At 35.6% G+C, this 23,727-nt stretch overlaps 1 protein-coding gene across 3 annotated transcripts in view; it reads right to left on the bottom strand.

Annotated features, from left to right (window-relative positions):
- Positions 1-21,577, bottom strand: part of kank1a (KN motif and ankyrin repeat domains 1a) — a 69,788-nt gene extending 48,211 nt beyond the window's left edge. Inside the window, exon 1 of one of the 3 annotated variants that reach the window (XM_073841136.1) lies at positions 21,495-21,577. The gene's annotated coding sequence lies outside the window, so the exon portion shown is untranslated. The remainder of the gene's footprint in view (positions 1-21,494) is intronic. The other 2 variants (XM_073841137.1, XM_073841134.1) reach the window with 2 other exon arrangements.
- Positions 21,578-23,727: the final 2,150 nt, after the last annotated feature.

Raw genomic sequence — 23,727 nt, 5'->3', positions numbered from 1 at the left:
TCCAAATTCTGTATTTTCTGTTTTTATAGACTTTAAGACTTAGTTTAAATTTAATTTTATTGATTGAAAAGCATGTCTAATTAATTGAAATCATGAAACTTACAATATAAAACAGCAATTTCTGAAAAGTTTAACAAAAATAATAATTAAGATTTTTATTTAATAAAAAGAATTTAATTTAAGAAATTTAATGAATAGTTTCAATAAATATTAATGATCAAAAGCATGAAACTTACAATATAAAACAGCAATTTCTGAAAAGTTTAACAAAAATAATAATTAAGACCCAATGAAATTTTTTTATTTAATAAAAAGAATTTAATTTATGAAATTTAATGAATAGTTTCAATAAATATTAAGAATCAAAAGCATCTCCAATTAATTGATTTTATTTTTTTAAATTATATTGTTTTTTTTTAATTAACTTATTTTTTCGTGTCGTGTATTTACATTTTTGACAAATACACTACCAGTCAAAAGATTTTTAATGTTTTTTAAAGTATTATCTTCTGCTCACCAAGCCTGCATTTATTTGATCCAAAATACAGCAATATTGTGATTTTTTTTTATATTTAAAATAACTGCTTTCTATTTGATCCTTCAGAAATCATACTAATATGCTGATTTGCTGTTCAAGAAACATTTTTTATTATTATTTCAATATTTAAAACAGTTGAGTACATATTTTTCAGGATTCTTTGATGAATAGAAAGATCCAAAGATTAGCATTTATCTGAAATAAAAAGTTTTTGTAACATCATACACTATACCAAAGCAATAATAGCAATTAATACTTTTATTTAGCAAAGATGCTTTAAATTGATCAAAAGTGATGATAAAGACATTTATAATGTTACAAAAGATTTCTATTTCAGATAAATGCTGTTTTTCTAAACTTTCATCAAAGAAACCTGAAATAAATTCTACTCAGCTGTTTTCAACATAATAATAATAATAATAATAATAATAATAATAATAATAATAATAATAATAATAATGTTAAAAATTCTGCTTTGAAATCAGAGGAATAAATTACATTTAAAAATATATTTAAATAGAAATCAGTTATTTTAAATAGTAAAAAAAAAATCAAATTTGTACTGTTTTTGCTGTACTTTGGATCAAATAAATGCAGACTTGGTGAGCAGAAGAGTCTTTTTTTTTTAAAACATTAAAAATCTTGTTCAAAAACTGTTGACTGGTAGTGGATTTCATAACTTCCCGTAGAGATGTGGTCAAAAAGCAAATAAATAAATAAATAAAAGTTTGTTTATTTTGCTCCAAAACGTTGAACGCAGTCATCTGCGCTAGCAAAGACACAGTGGGCAGCCTGAGCACAGTCAGATGCTCTTTCTGGTCTACAACCCACTCGTGTCTATTAGACATGGCACCCCCAAGTGAACTGATCTTAGAGAACACAGCTCAGCTCATGACCTTGACACCAGAGGAATTCCTGGGAATGAGCTCAGTAATCGCGAGCATGGCTTAACGAATCAATGAGCACTGATCAAATTAGGAGAAGCATTGTCTATCGAGCGCAAAGCTGACTCCAGGGACCCTCTTCTCGCTGTGGACATGCAGAGAAGCCTGTAAATAGAGCCCACAATAGGAGTTCTGTCACGTAGCCACACAACCACGTAATGTTTGGGTCTGGAGCAGCAGTCAGAGGGACTTACACATAATCTGGCATTACTGAGAGAGAGAATGACAGGTTTTTAGAAATAAATAAGGATCAGAATTTAAGAATCTTGCGTCTTAACCCTAGTTTTAATGGGGCTTACGACGGATTTAAGCAGTTTAAAAAGAAAGATGGAGATTTGTAAATCTTATGAAGAATAACCAAAAGGCTACAGTTAATAAACACTTGAATGCAAAATGAAAGCTAATGAATCCTTTTAAACATGACCAGTTCTCTGTTGCTTAGAGGCTTTGCGGGATCAAGACAGTATTAATCTTCCTCTCAGGGAGAGATCTGTCACTGTACAGCAGACTTGTCTGCCAAGGCCTGAGGTTAAGGAATTTTTAATCAAGTCATCACACCACAAGCCCCTGGAAGAGTTTTACAGAGTCCGAGGCCTCTCGCATAATACATTTACACACAACACTGCATTTGATCCCAAAAATAAGAGACAAAATCAAGCAACTGTGCCTCAGAAGAGTGGTGTTTACCTGATTGTCTTAAAGGGGTAGTACACCCAAAAATTAAAATTCGGTCATTAAAGGAGTAGTTTACTTTCAGAACAAAAATTTGTATATAATGTACTCACCTCCTTGTCATTCAAGATGTTCATGTCTTTCTTTCTTCAGTCGTAAGGAAATTGTTTTTTGAGGAAAACATTTCAGGATTTCTCTCCATATAATGGACTTCTATGGTGCCCCGAGTTTGAACTTCCAAAATGCAGTTTAAATGCAGCTTCAAAGGGCTCTGCATGATCCCAGTCGAGGAAGAAGGGTCTTATCTAGTGAAACAATCAGTTATTTTCTAAAAACATTTACAATTTAGATACTTTTTAATCTCTACACAGAGTACACACAGAGTTAGACAACACAAGCATTTGAGGTTAAAGTTTATAAATTGTATTTTTTTTAAAGAAAATAACCCATCGTTTCACTAGATAAGACCCTTCTTTCCTCGGCTGTGATCGTTTAGAGCCCTTTGAAGCTGCATTTTGGAGGTTCAAACTCGGGGGCACCATAGAAGTCCATTATATGGAGAGAAATCCTGAAATGTTTTCCTCAAAAAACATAATTTCCTTACGACTGAAGAAAGAAAGACATGAACATCTTGGATGACAAATTGGTGAGTACATTATCTGTAAATTTTTGTTCTGAAAGTGAACTACTCCTTTAATTACCCTCATGTCGTTCCAAACTCAATATAGTTATTTTAGTTTTTTGCACAACAAAATGTATTCCTCCTAGCTTCATAAAAATACAGTTGAAATTACTGATGTCACATGGAATATTTTACGGATGTTCTTGGTACCTTTGTGGACCTTGAATGTGGTAGGACCCTTGCTGTCCATGGAGGGTCAGAAAGCTCTCAGATTTCATCAAAAACATCTTAATTTTTGTTCTGAAGATGAACAAAGGTCTTACAGGTTTGTAACGACATGAGGGTGAGTAATTAATGACAGAATTTTCATTTTTGGGTGAACTATGCCTTTAACTAAATAGGCAGAAAGTGTTTTCCAATGTGCCTTTTGTATTTTATTTTTACACTTACTTATTAGGTAAAGTAGCAGTGTACATGCAACTAAAGTTGCACATAAATTTGTGAATAGTTAAACTCATGTAAGAGAGAGTTATAATGCATTACATAACATACATTGTAGGCTCAAGGGATACCTTGAAAGCTATATCCTTATTTGCATCTACTTACATCTGTGCACGCACTTTCTCTGCAATGTCACGATTCAAGTCATGCTTGAACTCTAAATTGTAATCAGCACTTCAGTGTCCTGTCACGCACTTGGAGCCAAACTACAAAAACTTAGTCAGCTCTTGACAAGGAGCCGATCTAACAAATATAAAAATGGTTTGTTGTATTTATTAGGGTATGTGTAAGCAGAATTTACAAGAGGTATGTGAGATATTCTCTCATCCCTTAAAGGGAAAGTTAACCCAAACATTATATTTCTGTCATTAATTCCTCACCCTTATGACGTTCCAAACCTGCAAGACCTTCATTCATCTTCAGAACACAAATGAAGATATTTTTGATGAAATCTGAGAGCTTTCTGACCCTCCATAAACAGCGACGCAACTACCATGTTCAAGGCTCAAAAGGTAGTAAGGACATCCTTAAAATAGTCCATGTGACATTAGTGGTTCAACCATCATTTTATGAAAAATAACATCTTTATTCAAAAATGTATTCTCTTCCGTGTCAGTCTTTGACGTGTGTACTTGAATTCATACAAATAAGCCACCAATTCACATAGACACATGAGATCCAGCTGGTAACTTGTGACCGCCAACTGCCCCCAGGTTATATTTACATGTAGTCTCACATACGTAACCCCAAACTCTCTCACGACAAACTTCAGACATTATCAGCGACAACTACTAATTTATAGAAGTTTCATGAACCACTAAAAATGTTTTGGAATACTTTAATATTCTGATAACCTGAATATTATGTCCAACATATAGTTGAGCATTTTTAATCAGCAAGCTAAAAAGGTCACGTTGACAAGCAGGTGGCCTGTTCATTTCAATAAACAAAGTAGGTGGTGAGATACTGCTCTCTCGTTTAAACAAAAGCACAAAACTCTGTTGTGATTTTTCTGTCAGTAAACTAACTTGTTTGATTTTTCCTGAAAGCATGAAGGATGGCTGAAAAGACACATTAGAAGGTTGAATCCAGATGGAAATTTGGTTACCTAGGTGAACCTGCCCCTATTAGTGAAAACAGAAACCTGAGAGGACTATTATGAACTGGGCTTTAGCCCTGCATTGAGCTCAGAGAAGCTAAGCACTGAATTCCACACAGACAGCCAGGTTGGTTCGGTTAATATTAAAGGATTAGTTCACTTTCAGAACAAAAATGTAGAGATAATGTACTCACCCCCTTATCATCCAAGATGATAGTGACGTGGAGGTGATGTGAGGCCAAGTATGGTGACCCATACTAGGAATTTGTGCTCTGCATTTAACCCATCCAAGTGCACACACACACAGTAGTGAACACACACCTGGAGCAGTGGGCAGCCATTGCTGCGGCGCCCGGGGAGCAGTTGGGGGTTCGGTGCCTTGCTCAAGGGACTCACCTCAGTCGTGGTATTGAGGGTGGAGAGAGTGCTGTACATTCACTTCCCCCACCTACAATCCCTGCCAGACCTGAGACTCGAACCCGCAACCTTTGGGTTACAAGTCCGACCCTCATATGTATGGTACCCCATAGTTTGAACTTCCAAAATGGAGTTTAAATGCAGATTAAAAGGGCTCTAAACAATCCCAGCCGAGGAAGAAGAGTCTTATCTAGCAAAACCATCAGTTATTTTTGAAACAAATTGACAATTTATATAGTTTTTAACTTCAAATGCTCATCTCGTCTCTGCAATGCGCATGCATAGACTGTGTGATTCGGGTCAATGCAGTATAGTATGTCGAAAAACTCATCTCGTTTTCATCTTCAACTTCAAAATCGTCCTACATCGCTGCAGATGTACCAACCCAGTGTTTACAAAGGGAACAAACAAAGAAGATCAAATGCCCACAAAAAAAGTGACAATTTTGAAGTTGGAGACGAAAACGAGATGGGAGTTTTTCGACATATCCTAACAGTATTGCCAGATCACACAGACTACGCCTGTGCATTGCAGAGACGAGACAAGATGAACATTTGAGGTTAAAAAGTACATAAATTATCAATTTTTTTTTTAAATAACCTACCGTTTTGCTTGACAAGACCCATCTTCCTCGCCTGGGATCGTTTAGACCCCTTAAAGCTGCATTTGAACTACATTTGAAAGTTCAGTTTGGGGGCACCATACATATCCATTTCCAGAAATCCTGAAATGTTTTCCTCAAAAAACTATTTCTTTATGTCTGAAGAAAGAAAGGCATTAATATCTTGGATGACAAATATGTATTTACATTCTCTGTAATTTTTTTGTTCTGAAAGTGAACTAATCCAATAAGCAGAAAACTTAAATTCCGTTTGATTTAAACAGTAGTTAGACAAATGGGTTGGGAGTCAGATAAGGCTGATATCAGATGTGGTGTTTAATCACCCTATAGAGTATTTAGACATGTGTTATCAACAGAAGCATGTCTGAACATAGAGAGCAAGCCTATGGCTGCAGGCTTGTCCTGGTTAAGATAAGATAATTGAGAAATCAAGTCATTGCTTAACATTTAGCAAATTCACAACAAGCATTTGCAGGAAGTCAACAGGAAGAAAATGAACATGGGATTTGGAACAACATGAGCTAAACTAGGGGGGAACTGTGCCTTTAACTACTATACTAAAGTTAGACAAAACTTTGTTAGCCAGATATCTAGAGGCTTATTTTGGAGGAAGGAAAGCAGACAACAGCTGCATTCAGAAAGCATGGCTTAGAGGAGAAAGGACAGCCTGATTTAAACTTAGCAAACATTTACTGCTTTCATATATAGAGTGTTTTCATGACACATTATCAATCAGCCATATTGGCAGCACAGAACGTATACAATGCCACTGAACCAAACGGAACTCGCAAATATTGTTGATCACTGCTGCTGACAGTGGTCAATTATTGTCATCTTTGCGGTACTATAGACTGCCAAAAGTTATAACAAATCAAGAGAAGAGTGCAAAAAACTGTCTGAGGAACAAAAGGCGTTTGTGGTTGGCCAAACTGAACCAGGATTTCCAGGGCAAGAATCTTGACAACATTTGTGTTTGTTCTTATTTCTGGTCAGGTAGGTGAAATATTAAGCTAATATGTTAATTAATAGTGCTCATACCTATCTTTACCACCTATTAACTTTAGTTTGTCAAAATATCATACCCTTTCCTGCTTATTAAGTTCTTCTCTATATGATTCCACATGTTTTTTCCATGGTTTAGACAGCATAAATTAGCAGAACAACATATTCAGTAGTACATTAACTATGCAATCCATGCTGCTGTTTACATCCGTGTATCTCCAATATGGCCGTGCATCCAGATAACTGACCAAATTGTGATGTAAGTGCAAGCCCTCTACAGAAAAAGAGACAAGTCAAACACTGGAAGAAGCACTATGGCATGCCAACGACTAGGACAACTCACAGGTATCGCACATGAGACACCCCACATTCATTTCAAGGCAGCGGTCCAAAGAGTGAATCCAATCATCAAACAGGCAAACGCTCATATCAGGAATAAACAAAATGGTGTTCATTAATCTCAAATTAGGTGTTTGAAAAACAGAGCAAATGTAAAAAATATATGACATGATGTAACCAGCTGTTTCACTAAATCCTTATACTCATTGGCCACCACATTTGTATATACGCAAGCTAGTAGCATAGTAGTATTTTTTCTTGTTGGACAGGTAAGGTAATGAATTATTGTGTAGACAGCTTTCTAAAATTTTTAAAGGCATCTATTATGGTGACCCACGTCGATAGCAGCGCTAGTGCTAACTAAAAACTACTAAATGCATCTTTAATAATGGCAAGTTGTGAATGGAAAGTTCCTGCACAACAAACACCAATAATTCCAAATAAGTCACTCATAACTACCTGTTCTTGAATATCCTCCATTTCACCCTGTCTTAAAAACAGTTTCACTGCTTATAGACAAGCTAGTCAGCATGTGACCACTGGACAACTGAAGGTACTGTGTGGGAGGACATTGGCCTAGCTGACTGGGTAACTTAAGCAGTCTGACAGGCAGCGGTAGACACCTTCATCTGAAACCTGAGGAGATCAGTGGTTAGTCAACCAAGCTCTCTGTAGGCAGTCAGTTTGCCACAACACATACAGTCAAATGTGGGAGGTTAAATGCATTACATATACACACACTACCTAAATAATGGCTTATTCGTTACATTTTAAGAAAGGAGGTCATTAATACTTCAAAAAAACTCTAACCTTTCCCACTCATATCAATGGCATTTGCTCAGAAGATAACGTTTGTGATTTATTTGAGATTTATACAACATCTGAAAGCTGAATAAATAAGCCTTCCATTGATGTCATGTTTGTTAGGTTAGAATAGGACAATATTTGACAGAGATAAAACTATTCGAAAATCTGGAATCTGAGGGTGCAAATGCGTATTACTAATCAAAAATTAGATTTTAATATATTTATGGTAGGAAATTGAAAAAATATCTTCATGGAACATGATCTTTACTTAATATCCTAATGACTTTTGGCATAAAAGAAAAATGGATAATTTTTACACATACAAATGTATTTTTGGCTATTGCTACAAATATACTCATACTTAAGACTGGTTTTGTGGTCTAGGGTCACATCTGAATTCTGCAGTCTTTGCTTAATATTATAAAGTACTGCTATGATAAATAAAAATCTACCCACAAGGGCTAACCAGGCCATTCTAACCAGACAAATCTTGTTTGTAACCAATCAGGTCTTGCTAGCATTGAAATCTTAATGTTTTATGGAGTTTTTTGGCTTCCAGTTATCATGAGTACCAATTGGTGATTGGATACAATTTCATGACTAGCCTTAAATGTGTACAAAAAGGGCACACTTTCATAAACATTGGGCACTCAACTGAACAGTGTCTGCCTCTACCATCCTCAGGATTATTTTACACCAAGATTTTGGCATTTGCCTTTTCTTAGCAAAGACCTGCGTTCCTCAGACCTGCCTGTTCCTGCCCTAAACCTTCAGCTCAGTATTCATCAATGCTACCCTTCACTGCATTCCATTGAGCGCTGAACTTTAGCAGGCAGTGTAGGCGAGATCAGGGGAGGGTTTGTTCCCTGATTATCTTTTACTAACTTCAATCAGACCTTCAGTGACAGATAGGAATCCTATTATAAAACATCTATGGCTAATGAACGACTCAGTGTCCTTCCCGCTCTGTCTGCATGAGCTCCATCACAAACAGCCATCAAAACAACCAATTAGAGCAGGCCTCATCAAGCACAAGAGTTCCCAGGGGGCAATTTTTCTAGTGAGAATTTGATGGCACAAATTCAATTTTACAAGGCCATTGTGCTGTATAGAGTACAAAAGTAATCTCACTTAAATTATACAAGTTTAGGTTTTCATTCATGTCTCTTTAAATGCAAATGAGTTGCTGCTCCCCGCCCCCTTTTCCAGAACAAGGCTGTGCCTCTACAGGTTGTACCTCAGATACTCTGCCAAAAAACATCTGTTTGCTTTTGATTATCACGTCTATCGCGCTAAAATCATACATTTTAAACCATATTAGTTGAAACTTCTTACCCCGGTTTCATAGACAAGACTTAAGCCTGCTCGTAGACTAAAATGTAAGTCTGAGCTGTTTCAACTAGGGATGGCGAAAACTAAAAAATTTCTTGACCGACCACCGAGCCTCATTAGCCGGTTGAAACCGGTTAACCGATTAGTTTAAAATATGGTACGCTATTTGAAATAACAGCCATTTCGAGCCGCTCCTGCAATTTCGCAAGTCTGTCGCATCTGGCCGCGATCACACCGAACGCGTCTTTTAGTTCTAAAAACGCGAGGCGCACAGCACTGCCTTTTTTTTGTGACTTTTAATAAAAGAGCGTGCTGCGTTTTTTTATGTTGCTAAGCAACGACCAAAACAGCTGTCCTGTCAGCAAAGAGTAGTTCTTTGCTGTCAGTCAAATCAAAGGATTATAGCGTGAGCACTCTAAAATCTTAGTTTTATGCTGTTAAGTAAACTGTCATATTAGCAGAAACCCTAAAAAATACAGCTCCGGGTTACCCACGATAGACAAAAGGTTTCTCCTCTATTTCTTGCAGTCTCCGGACTTTTTAAGCAACAGTAAAATTCCGTCACCACAAGAACGCGAATGACGTTGGGCGTTTTTCCGCTCAGAGTTGATTTTTTTTTTTCAACTTCACGCGCTCAGAGCGCTCCTGCAAAAACGCGAGGCGCAGCAGGCGGTGAAAACGCGAGGCGCCTGGGGCGCATAAGCAGCGCGTAGAACGCTCACTGCCAACAGAAAACCATTCAAAAGAGGCGCCTCCAACTGCAAAAACGCGTTCGGTGTGATCGCAGCCTCTCTCTGCCGCTCTGCCTCCCGCACACACACACACACACACACACGCACTGCCACTCACGTCACTTTTTTTAAAATCCCACACAGCGCGAAACATGAGTCCCGCAAACGCGGCGCCGAAGAGCTTGTTGTATGTAATCGTAGGACAAATGGCTCCTTAGTTTCAAATGGTTTGGGTACAAGGTGATCGCTTTGAAAATAAAGGCGTTTGTCTAGGTTGGAAGGTCATTTGAAACATTGCCACGGCTCACTTAAGAAAATGACAGCTCCGAAGAGACGCCGCTTTAGTTGAGGTAGTGTTAACCATAATAAAGAAAGATGATGATCATCATCACCTTATCGGTTACCACTGAAATGTAGATGTAATGTATTTCCAAATCTAAGCCCATCTTATGCGGAATGTTGCCTAATAGACTGCAACATGATAAAACCAATGCATAAAACAGGCACCTTCAGAATGCGTAAAAGACGCACCGGCACTTTTTTTTTAACCGACTACCGACAACTTTGACCGGTTAACGTTGATACGGTCAACCACCGGTCAAACGGTCATCGGTTAACATCCCTAGTTTCAACTAAAAGAAACCTGTACTGACTGATCTTAAAATATTTCAGTGCCTTTATTTTGTCTCAATATGCACACCAGTAATGTTTTTTCTAAGGCATGTTTATAAAAATTACTTAAAAGTCTTAATTGAACTACGGCCTAATGCTGGCTTAGGCTAAGCCCTGTCTATGAAACTGGGCCCTAATATACAATTTAGTAACTGCAGACATCCAAAGCATGCGCATGGAAAGCGGCTGTTACACGACACGTGAGTATTAAACTTACTAGTACTAAACTTAAAAGTTCTCTTTCATGTCTTATTGCGCTTAAACTGTCAAAAAACATGTTTGTGAAGGTAAACAGCTGGGAAAGAAATTGCTTGTTTATATTAGATCTGTGTGGCAGCAGCATAATATACAGTTAATGAATCAATAAATCCACTACAATTTATATACTTTTTAACCTCAAATGCTCATCTTGTCTAGCTCTGCATGAACTCTGTGTATTCCGGTTTATGACTGTTAGGGTATGTCGTTAAGACATTAAAATCTTGGATAACAAGGGGGTGAGTTAATTATCTGTAAATTTTTGTTCTGGAAGTAAACTTCTCCTTTAAGACTTCTCAATCATGTTTACAAAAATGAATGTCACTTACAAATGTGGGTATGTCGCATGTCATGAAAAACAAAAAGACTTTTGTGAAACAACTGACACTTTGAGAAAGTAGGAGTTTTTCCTCTGCACCCACTACTCTCAGCTGCATCTTTGCTCAGTGCCTGTTTTCCCTCCCTCCTTGTCACCTGAAGAGTTCTTTACATTGCTACTTGTGGAATATATCTACCTTATTTTACATAATATACAATAAAGATAAGATGCAGCTTAGTACATAGAAATTTCGTAGATAAACCTGATAAGTTTGAACATCTGCATCATGTTGCTAGCAGTTTTACACATGAAGAGCGAAGAGATGTCAGCACCCACTTACATGCATGAAATAAATACTAGAGGCCACCATATGTCTCAATCTGTCAGTTTTAAAAATAACTTTCAATTACGGCATCCGGATGCATTCTGTTTGCATTCAAAGTTAAAGACAGTGCACCCCTACAGTCAGACCTCTAAAATGAAAGGACATGGCAGTCACACAAAAGCCTGGTCCTTCATTCCAGCAGATGTTAATGACAAGAGCTTCACTCATTGAAACCTCAAAGCTGAACACGATCAGCGGGCTTCTGTCCTCCTAACAAAAGAAACTTCACTCAAGCTCAAGACAATTGACCATAGCATGGTCTGACATTATAAAAAAAGAAAAGGGCTTACAATCGTATTTCAAGTTGGACTCTGAAACATCCTCTGTAGAATAACAATAAAATGTGATGAAGAAAATGGAAAAAAGCCAACTTGTGTTGTAAATGGCTGTATTCATATTTATCCATGTACAACATGTAAATATGAGCCAGTGGATGGATGCTTAAAGTGTTTCTCAACCTCCTACTCAATCCAAAACTTCAAAACAGACTACAATAAAGTCAGTGTGTTAGACAGCCACATAATCTCAGGAGAATGACCTTAAAGTGCTGTGAGCTCTCTGGGATGAAGTAAACCTGATCCTTTGTTTCTCTATTTTACTGGAATGCTTCTAGCTAAATAGAAGAACCGTCAAATGACCAGGTGTTCCTCTTAATCCAGTGTTTTGGATTGAGTGTCAGAACGCAGGATGTCATTCAATCTAAAGGACAAATTTTACAAAGTAGTGAAAGTCTGTGACCCAATTGTAATCATTCAGCGACAGCCAACAAATTTGTGTTACCCAGATTTGATACATCAAGGTATTTTCCTATATTTTATTATTTTAATTAAAAGTCTTCACTAATTACCATTACCGCGGGAAGTAGGGGTGCTGAGGGTGCTGCAGCACCCCCTGGCTCGGAGCTAAAGAAAAAATGGGGGTGCTGGGGGTGCGGTGCTAAAAATAAATAAATGTAAAATTTGTAACAAAAAAGGACAAAAACTATTTTTAGTAATTCGAATATTCATTCAAATTTATTGGAAATACAATACAATGACAATAATTGTCGCGTGACGTCACCGCATCCGTCATTGAAGATTAAAAATAGCCTACACCAACCAACACGGCGCAAAAACGCATTTCCAAACAAAATAAAAATAGACTGAGACTTGAGCAGACAGATAATATTGGATCAGTCGGATAAGGAAGCAGATCTACCCCCAAATAAATAAGGTTTCCCTTTTTTTAAACGAATGCTTAATTTGTGGTTCACCGTTATTTTTTATGAAAACACAGCAACGATAAAGACCAGCTCATTTATTTTAAATGAAGAAATTACAGGTTTATTAACAATAGTTATCTTGCTTTTGGATCCGCCACCAGTCATTTCGCATCATTCTCGTCACATATCACTCCTGCGGCTCAGAGCTGCTTGGAACAGACTCGCTGCGCTCCCTCAGATCTGTAGCCTCCCATGTTCAACTGAACTAAATGTATTTTATTTCTATAAAAAAAGCCACATTTACCGTCTCTAATTCAGCGAGTATGTCTTTGCACTTTTCAGAGCACGTCACACTCAGTCAAATCCATTGTATGAGGTATGCCTTAATAAATTAAACTCCGTATTTAAGTTTATTTCATACATTTTTATTAAAAACAAATGACTTTCCGATGTGATATAGCCTAAGTGAAAAGGGAGACGATTTCGAAAATGATTTCACCAAAAGGCGGACGCGAACTCGGGTCTCCCGCGTCAAAAACAATATTTTACACGTATTATCAGTTGCGCCACTGAAAACGTGTTGAGATTGCCGTCTTTTGTTATATTTGTAAATATGGCCTATTTGCATTGTGTAAAAGCATTACATAAAAGGTAGACTACAGAAAACTTTTTTTTTCTCTCAGCCCCCCCCTGCTCAAAATACGTTCCCGCGGCTATGCTAATTACTCTTTCGTAAGCAAGATGGAAAACAATGCACTGATACTACCACTGACCAAAGAAAGTTATATTCAGTTGGGGGTTCTTTTTGAAGCGCTTTCTTAGATGCTCAAGGCAAAGCTGTAAGGAAAGTTTCTCTAATTAATTTAAAACTAAACAAACTTTTTTTTAATACAAAAACCAAAGTGGAATTCCATAAACATTGCCAATCGCATCCATTTGTTTTCAAACATTAAATTAATAACAGGAAATAATACAAGGAAGTTCCCACAGGACTCAACTATATAATGAATTCCTAATTAATATGTAAACACAAACGTCTAGACAGCATCCAAAACAAAAAGTCATTCTGGAGTCTGTCTTGATTCTAGTCAGCATGAGTGTCTTGAATACTGTCCAACAAGCCAGTGTGATGGTCTCTGATTGGATACGACCAGTTAACAACAACAAAAGACCAGGACCTCCTGCCTCTTGACATTAATTGCCCTGTACCCCAGTCTCTTCCTTGAATATATACCCCTCCCTCAGGCTAGCAGGACAAAAACAGGTGCAAAATGACTGATTTAATTTCAAAATGCACGTGCAGATCCACCAAGGGAAAGAACATACACTAAACTGCACGGAAATGAGGGCAATTAGCATTTTAAAATGCAAACAACTCATGTTTTCCATCAGGAAGTCATAAAGAATCATGTGTTCTACTTTGAGGAGATAGAAAGCAGCATTCACTACTAAGAAATAATTATTAGACGATGGCAAGTTGACTAATATCGAGTAACTTCGCTTATTGTAACTGAATGAGTAACTCAAATTTATAACTTTTAAATCATTTAAACAGACACGATTGCATTTTTAATTGTGACAACAGAGCATACACTACTAGCCAGTGAATTAAATTGAAGACAGAGCTGCTACCGTTCAAAAGTTTGGGGCAAGTATGATTTTCTTTTGATAGTTATAGTAGGGCTGGGCGATAAAACGATAACGATATATATCGCGATAGACAAGAGATCGATATCAATAAAAAATGTGTTCGATAAAACGTTCGATATTTTGTATTCTTGGTCGGCCTGCCCAGCCCCCCTTTAACGTTCAGTTCATAGCGCCAGATCACAATAGAAGTTAAGGTTATCTTTCATACAGAACGGGTCCATGTTGTTGTATTAAACAAACTAAATAGCCTTATGTTATTTATCTGATTTACACGACGGCATTTGATTTCGGACCGATTTTCGGACCAATAAATCAAAAGTTTGTCTGTTAATTAATTCAGATCGCGATATGGACTAGTGTCTGTGAAAACTGAAATGCAAAAACACCTTTTCAATAAGAATCCTGCATGTTCCGTTTGCCTCTATATGAATGAATTGAGGAGACGCGTTTTATTTTCACTACACGCATACTGCACACGTGACGCTCCCGCTAATTTTTGGCCTTTGCATCTAACATGAACAGAAAAAACTCCATAATACATCTCCAAAGCTGCTGTTATTGTCACTTTTGGTCAATTTTACCGTTTCATTAGTTAAACTAGCATCATTCATTCTGTATTACACACTGAAACTTCACGACAACCTGTCAAAATAAAAGTACGGTTTAACATGTAACAGAACAATATGATAAAAAATAAAATATAGAGTCACCACTTAATTGTTGAAAAAATACTGTTATTATTAAACCTTTTTTTAACTGAATATAATTTTTCTTCTATGCATTAATTTTAAAAAGTAAAGCTCCATTTATTTTTATTTTTAAAAATAAATCTGATTTTGCTTTCATTTGATTATCAGAAAAATTAAAACAAGAATTTCTGAAAAAAAAAAAAAAGATTGTAATTGTTTGTGAAGAAGACACAAGAGAAAAGATTGTGTTGTACTTTGCAACAACCTCTGACCTGTGGTCCAGCCGTACTTCTGGGCCATACATTAGCTTGACCATTCACTTCATCAACAATGAATGGGGTTTGAATTGAGGATTAAGAGATAATTAGGTGTATATTGTGACTTTAGACTTTGTTTACATTTTAATTATTTGAGTTTTCCATGGTTGTTGACATTTCTGTCTTAATAACTGAGGGGATTATGATCAGAGGCAGGTTAAGTTTAAAATAAAAATGCTTGAGTGTAATATATTTTTCTCCTGGTCCTTATTTTAAATGGGTCATAAAAATATCAATAATTATCGATATCGACCGATATGAAACACTGATATCGTGATATAGTTTTCAGCCATATCGCCCAGCCCTAAGTTATAGTGATAGTTGTTCATGAGTCCCTTGTTTGTCCTGAACAGTTAAACTGCCCGCTGTTCTTTAGAAAAATCCTTCAGGTCCCACAGATTCTTTGATTTTTCAACATTTTTGTGCTGAAATGACTGTATGATTTTGAGAGATCCATCTTTTCACACTGAGGACAACTGAGGGACTCACATGCAACTATTACAGAAAGTTCAAATGCTCACTGATGCCCCAGAAGGAAAACTAATGCATTAAAAGCTGGGGGTGAAAACATTTTGAATTTGAAGATCAGGGTAAATTTAACTTATTTTGTCTTCTGGGAAACATGTAAGCATCTTCTGTAGCTTCTGAAGGGCAGTACTAAATTTTAAAAAATCTATAATATTTAGGCAAAATAAGAAAAACGTACACATCATTCTGTTCAAAAGTTTTCAACCCCGTCTCTTAATGCATCGTGTTTCCTTCTGAAGCATCAGTGAGTGTTTAAACCTTCTGTAATAGTGGCATATGAGTCCCTCAGTTGTCCTCAGTGTGAAAAGATGGATCTCAAAATCATACAGTCATTGTTGGAAAGGGTTCAAATACACAAAATAAATCTCACAAAAAAAAAAAAAAATGAATTTGTAGAAACCTGAAGGATTTTTATGAAGAACAGCAGCAGTTTCTGTCATACTATTCAGGACAAACAAGGGACTTATGAACAACTACCACTAAAAAAAAAAAAACACAGCTGTAGATCTTTCAGGTAACAACACAGTATTAAGAATCAAGTGTATGTAAACTTTTGAACCTTTCATTTTTATAAATTCTATTATTTTCTCTTGTGGACTATATGTAAATATGTGAAATTTCTTATTCAGGTCAGTACTAAATAAAAAAAATAACATGCATTTTGTATGATCCCTCTTATTTTGGTAAAATAATTAACATTTTGCAGATTCTGCTAAGTGTATGTAAACTTTTGACTTCAACTGTATCACTGTTACAATTACTTTTTAACATTGACAATAACAAGAAATGTTTCTTGAGCACCAAAGCAGCGTCTTAGAACGAATCTTACCAACCTCAAACGTTTGAATGACACATATATTGACCAGGAAGTAATAAAAACAGAATTACAAAATCTTAATTTGTCAATAACAAACTTTACAAACAACTAAAATAGAAACCAGCCTCAAAGGTCATGTTATATAAGGTCAATATAGTGAGAGATTCTCTATGCTAGAGATGTTCGGTAGGCTTGGAGCGATGGTAAAGGGGTAGATTAGGTTTGCAAACAGTTCCAACCAAGCAGCAAAGTGGAAGTAATTTCCTCTGTATAAACAGGAGGCAGTGTGGAGTTTACAGCTTGAGAGAGAGAGAGAGAGAGAGAGAGATGTAGGTGACAGTTCCCTTCACCATGAACTGAGCTTTGATCCCCACGTGCAAAGCTTTCTCAGCAAGGTGCAAATTGAGGAGGCTTCTGCCATATGTCCATAAAGGCCTGGACATACACATCCAAATATTTCTACATTGGAAAACCGGTATGCAAACACAAAAGAAGATATTTCGAAGAATGTCTAAACAATCTGGACTTGATGGATTTTTATTGTATGTACACTACCAGTCAAAAGTTTTCGAACAGTATGATTTTTTTTTATTGTTTTTTAAAGAAGTCTCTTCTGCTCAGCAAGCCTGCATTTATTTAATTCAAAGTAGAACTATAACAGTACAATTTTTACCAATAAAAATAACTGTTTTCTATTTGAATATATTTAAAAATGTAATTTATTCCTGTGATCAAAGCAAAATTTCAGAACCATTACTCCAGTCTTTAGTGGCACATGGTCCTTCAGAAATTATTCTAATACGCTAATTTGCTGTTCAAAAATTATCATCAATATTTAAAACAGTAGAGTACATTTTTCAGGAATCTTTAATAAATAGAAAGATCCAAAGATCAGCATTTATCTGAAATTCCATTCAAAAGTTTAGAGTCAGAATATATGTGACCCTGGACCACAAAACCAGTCTTAAGTCGCTGGGGTATATTTGTAGCAATAGCCAAAAATACATTGTTTGGGTCAAAATTTTTGATTTTTCTTTTATGTCAAAAATCATTAGGAAATTAGGTAAAGATCATGTTCCATGAAGATTTTTTTTGTAAAATTCCTACTGTAAACCTATCAAAATGTAATTTTTGATTAGTAATATGCATTGCTAAGAACCTAATTTGGACAACTTTAAAGGTGATTTTCTCAGTATTTTGATTTTTTGCACCCTTAGATTTCAGATTTTCAAATAGATGTATCTCGGCTAAATATTGCCCTATCCTAACAAACCATATATCAACAGAAAGCTTATTTATAGCTTTCATGTGATGTATATATCTCAGTTTTGTAAAATTTGACCTTATGACTGGTTTTGTGGTCCAGGGTCACATATATATATATATATATTTTTTTTTTTTTGAGAAAGAAATCATAGAAATTATAAATTTTATTTAGCAAGGATATTTTAAATTGATCAAAAGTGATGATAAAGACATTTAATGTTACAAAAGATTTTAATTTCAGATAAATGCTGTTCTTCTGAACTTTCAAAGATCGAAGAAACCTGAAAAATTATACTCTGCTGTTTTCAGCATAATAATAATAATAATAATAATAATAATAATAAATGTTTTTGAGCAGCAAATCAAAATATTAGAATGATTTCTGAAGGATCGTGTGACTGGAGTAACGATGCTAAAATTCAGCTTTGAAATCACAGGAATAAATTAAATTTTAAAATACATTCAAATAGAAAACATTTATTTTAAATAGTAAATATATTTCCAAATTTTACAGTTTTTTCTGTACTTTGGATCAAATTAATGCAGGCTTGGTGAGCAGAAGAGACTTCTTTTTACAACATTAAAACATTTCTTTTTTACAATTTATCCCTTTTAATTCTTAGGGTTTTATTTCTGAAACCAAGCCTGCTGTTGCTAACTAATGCATGTTGGTACAAAACAAATAGAACAGGATAAATATTTAACGAGAGACACAATGCGTATATAGAGCCATCCTATTGTTTTCGAATTGACAGCATGTATTCTATTCACATGGACAGGAAGTGAAATTCACATACAGATGCACACTGCATGCACATACCAACCTCTTCTCATTTGAAACAGACACATTGCCACCCATGATCTCAACTTCAAAGAAATGTTCTAGCCTTCTCACTTTTAACAATAAGAATCCCTCTGCAAAGCAAGCATAAAGGCAGACAGGGATCTTGCATTCTTTAATATGGTCTTTCATTATGTCATTGGTGAAAGGAGGCTTTAGAAGACTTTCATCTTGAAACAGTTCCCTCTTTAAACAACTGGGACTACCTCCAAAAGATGTCTCGGCATCACAAAGCCTTCTTCCATTCATAGTCTCAGAGCAGAACCGCACACATTCAACACCCCGTGGATATGCCAATTTTCCTCTGGATTAGGCCTGTACAAAATATACTGACACAGGTTTAAGAGGTCAAAGACTTCTTGAGGAGTGCAACTGGAATAGCAGAGGACGCCAACAAAGAAGAATGTAAAAATTGTCTGCTGTTGAAATGATGGGTGAATGCATCCAATAAATGATACTTGGAAAGGGCTCCTTGTTTCAGATTCGCCAAACAGAGGTTTCATTTCTGACAGTGATATTTGTAGGTCGCTGACAATCCTTTTCACTAGAGCATAATAATGTCTTTGTGAGAGTCTTTCACAGACTGTACATGGCAATGATGCCAACCTGGAAGAATGAGCATGCCAACACCGCACACACAATGCACATGTTATATTTCAGTGTTTCTGACTAAAAGCCTTCTAAGTGCAAAAAGTAAAAATAATGAAAAAATGCTACAGGAAACAAAATGTTAATTCGTTGTCTGCAAGTATTTAATACATGTACTGTTTTGGTAAAATATGTGACTCTTGGAGACAAAAAATATAAATTAAGGTTTTTTTTTTCTCATTTACATTAGGGTGTTTCGTGTTACATTTCACATTTTTTAGTGAATGTTTATGTAATTGCTTCAGTGTCACGTGAGTTACCCTGATGGAATATTATATTTATATGACGCTACACTGTCTAGTCTTTGCCACGGTTTATTGTTAGGTCACTTAGGATGAACTTTAACTCATTAAGCGGCCTTCTATTTTATATGCACTATTATGTTAGTTTTCAGTATATTTTTAGATAAAAAGCAGACTTTGGTACTACGACTAGGAATGCATATGCCTGGATAATGACTTATGATATTATGATACATTCCGTAGTGAAAACATAATATGACTTTCATTAAATGGCCGTTCAATGACCAAAACCACCAGCTTTAGGATAGCAGACATTTAAAGGTTATCGCGAAAATCAGTTCCTGAAATCTGCACAGGAAGGGCGACCATCATAATTACATCCTGTCAAGTGACCTGAGGATTGAAGCTCCATCTGAAGAGTTTCGAAATTCCCTCGACTTTATGTATATGAGGGATTTTTTTTATTGTTTTGGGTGGGGAATGTAGTAACAATCATTTTAACCTAATAAAAATGAGCTACATAGGTAAAAAAAAATGTTATGCACTTTTAAACATGACCTCTGTATCACATATGACTGAGGTGTCAGAGGTTTATACATCAAAAATATTTTAGAAAACAAATTGTCAAATTCCTGTTATCTATTAGTGTAACACAACCAATATTGCAGTTCCAACACTAGCTTTGAAATCACAGAAATAAATCACATTTTAAAATATATTCAAATAGAAAACAGTTATTTAAATAGTAAATATTTTTCAAAATTGTATTTTTTTTCTGTACTTCGGATCAAATAAAAGCAGGCTTAGTGAGCAGAAGAGACCTCTTTAAAAACATTAAAAATCTTGACTAATGTACAATTTTTTCAAAATAGCTTTTTTGTGTGTTTTGCAGAAGTAATTCATATAGGTTTGGAAAGACATAAGGGCTTTTCAAAATTACATTTTTGACCTCTGTATCGTACATGACCGAGGTGTCAGAGGTTTATACATCAAAATTATTTTAGCAAACTAAGTTTTAACATAAACTTCTAGCACAAATTGTCAAATTTCTGTTTTCTATTAGTGTTACACAACCCATATTGCAGTTCCAACACTAGCAGTCTTTGTACTTGACATTCACTTACGCAGTGCATGGTTAAGTCCTAAACATTGAAAACAAATTAATTTCTAACAGACGCAAGGTTATTCTAAGTTAGAGAGACAAAACACTGAGCTACATACCTTGAAAGACCTTGAGTACTCCTATAGGTACACAGTTATGAAAACCAAACCTACCTACACTCTTAAAAATAAAGGTTCTTTATTGGCATCGACTGTTCCATGACGAAACTTCTTAAAGGTTCTTTAGATTGTTCCTCAACGTGGTTCTTTTAAGAACTGTTCTCTGAAAGGTTCTTCAGGGAACCAAAAATGTTGTTCTATGGCATCACCACAAAAACACCACTATTTTTAAGAGTGTAAGACCCTACCATGTAGCAAACAACGTAACATTATTAACAAATAGATAAACTACTTAAACCACACCGTGTCTCAGAAATATGTAACGCTTGCTTCAAGACTTGCATGGTTGCAAAAAATATTTCCATCTAGTATATCGAACAGGTGTGACCAAACACGAAATCACAAAACATCCCACTACTGTAGTCTCATCACACAACATCTGAAGGAAACTCTTTTGCCCACAAAGATCTGAACCTGTTAACCATTAAAATTATATACTGTAGCTCTTATCTTGCGACAAGTAACAAGAGTCGCACGACCAATGCACACCTACCTACAATCCTCCACCGCATTCAGTCGTTTACTTCTGCAGCTCAGACACAGTCTTTCTTATATCATTGTCAGAATTTAATTATTTTCTTATTTATTCACCCTGAGACCAAATTCATCAGTTTAACATGTCCCCACAGAAAGACAAGTGTTTGCAGACCTGTTGTAGTTGCTGGATCAGGTTTCACACGCGCCCTGAAGTGAGCGATAAAGTCTAGTTTATAAGGATGCGGCCAGCGGTTTTTAAAACAGAACAATGAATTACCTTTTATTTTTTCCAAAGAAGTTTGTTTATCCGTCCCTCTCCCGTCCCTGCGCTCCCTTTGTAAAAGTCCCTGTGAAGTGTCCTCTTCGCTCATGCGCACAAGAGCAGCACGAATCGTACTGAACTCGACCCGAGGCACAATACATGTTCCCTGACGTGAGAGCGTGACGTAAAAATAACTGAGTACACAAAGGCAGGTGCTCCTCTTACTCTTAGTGCTGCTTACTATATAAGCAGGGCCACTCAAAGTCATCCACGTGTTATATGTTTCAGTTAAAGGATTATAATGGTTTATGTTTTAAGTTAAATAGCTGGGGTCGTTAGATTTCTTCAGGGGCATTTTAACTTCTTCCTCAAGTCATGCTAACAATAGGCTATGATTATGAACTTTGCTTTATGTTGGTTTTACTAAATGTTGAGCATTTAATGAGACCCAAAACTTTAACTTGAATGTTCTCTTGTTCCCACACTGTTTTAATTAATACTGTGTTGCACTCATTTTGTTTTGACACTTACTTCATTTAGAGATACTGTTGTGGTCAACGGTTGACTTGCACCTTGCAGAATCTGTAAAATGTTAATAATTATTAATAATAATTTTAACAAAATAGAAGGGATCGTAACATTGCTTGTTATAAATAAATAAATAATCGTTCACATAAGACATTTTAATAGCTGAATTATAAAATGCCCTATTGAAAATGTATATACACATTTAATACACTGCAAAAATGTTTTTTTTTTACTTAGATTTTTGTCTTGTTTCCAGCCCAGATATAAAAAAAAAATAAATCAAGAAGAATTTTTTTATAATATAACTTTAATTTTGACTTTTTTTTTTAAAACAAGACCATTTTTTTGTCTAGAAAATCCTTCTTGATTTAAGAATTTTTTGATATCTTGGCTGGAAACGAGACAAAAAAAGTAAAAAAAAAAAAAAGCATTTTTTAATTTATTTGTTTGTTTTTGTAGTGTTTTTTGCACTACCTGGAACATCCACTTTTTCCCATCTTTTTTGGCTAATCTTGGTTAATGTGGGATGTATGGCTTAATGTAGGGAATTCATATTTTCTAAAGTATAAAATAATTTCGGAAAATATTAAAACGTCTAACTGCATTTTGGGTGCTTTCAAACAAACCATCAACAACCAGTAGTTATTTCTTGAATAGAGGTAGCTTGCTCCTATAGCTTGCTCTTTATTAATACATTTAACATTGGCAAATAGCATTTTGCTATGACTGAGAATTCAGTCTATTTTAATGTTTTTGTTTGTAATTATTTAAAGTTAATGCTAAAATGGGACCTTAACAATTCTTCTCAGCGAGGAACGACAGGCTATTTGAATCCTAACACTAAATCAAGACTGACCTCTAGTGGTTACTTTAGGTAGTTAACTATGGAGCCACAATACAAAAAAAAAACAGAAATTAATGAAGCACGTGGGAAATCCTATCTGAAACAGCTATGCTTACAAAACACTCTGTCATTCATCTTTCTCATTATACGGCAAACGCTGAATATTCACTGCTATAATTGCAATAATAATTTCTTATAGCCAATGTAGCTCTGATTGTAAACTGCATATAGCCAAGTTCACAGTATTGCTTGCTACTATTTATACTGTCTGTGTCAGAGAAATGTCTGACGTATAACTCAGTAAATGTTCATCTCTTGCATACATGTAGTGTTGGAAAAATACTGCGTATCTTTACCACCTATTAACTTTAGTTTGTCAAAATATCGCACCCCTTCTGACTTACTAAATCCTTCTTCATATGATTTAACAGCTTCCACGTGTTTTTTCCAAGGTTTAGCCAGCATAAATTAGCAGAACAATTTATTCAGTATACATTAACCATGCAATCCATGCTGTTGTTTACATCTGAGTATCTCCAATACGGCTGTACATCCAGGTAACTGACAAAACCATGACGTAAGTGCAAACCCTCTATTGTAAACCGCATATATAGCCCATTACTTTGCAGTGTTACTGCCTACTTTTTATACTGTCTGTATCAGAGACATGTCTGAAGTATATCACAGTAATTGTTCCATTTGCATACATAAGTATGTATGTAAGTGTTTTATGTCTTAGGGGAACCACTCTATTTGTTGGTTGACCTTTAGTTTAAGTTTACGATGAGAACAGAACAACAACTGAATAAAAACAGAGGCAAAAGTGCCTAAAGCCTCTAAAACCAGCTAACAAACCAGACTGACTAGTATGGGAGA

This window comes from Garra rufa, chromosome 5 (assembly GCF_049309525.1).
Source record: "Garra rufa chromosome 5, GarRuf1.0, whole genome shotgun sequence".
Taxonomy (NCBI): domain Eukaryota; kingdom Metazoa; phylum Chordata; class Actinopteri; order Cypriniformes; family Cyprinidae; genus Garra; species Garra rufa.
The sequence above is the reverse complement of the archived record's forward strand: the minus strand, read 5'-3'. Positions and strand labels throughout refer to the sequence as shown.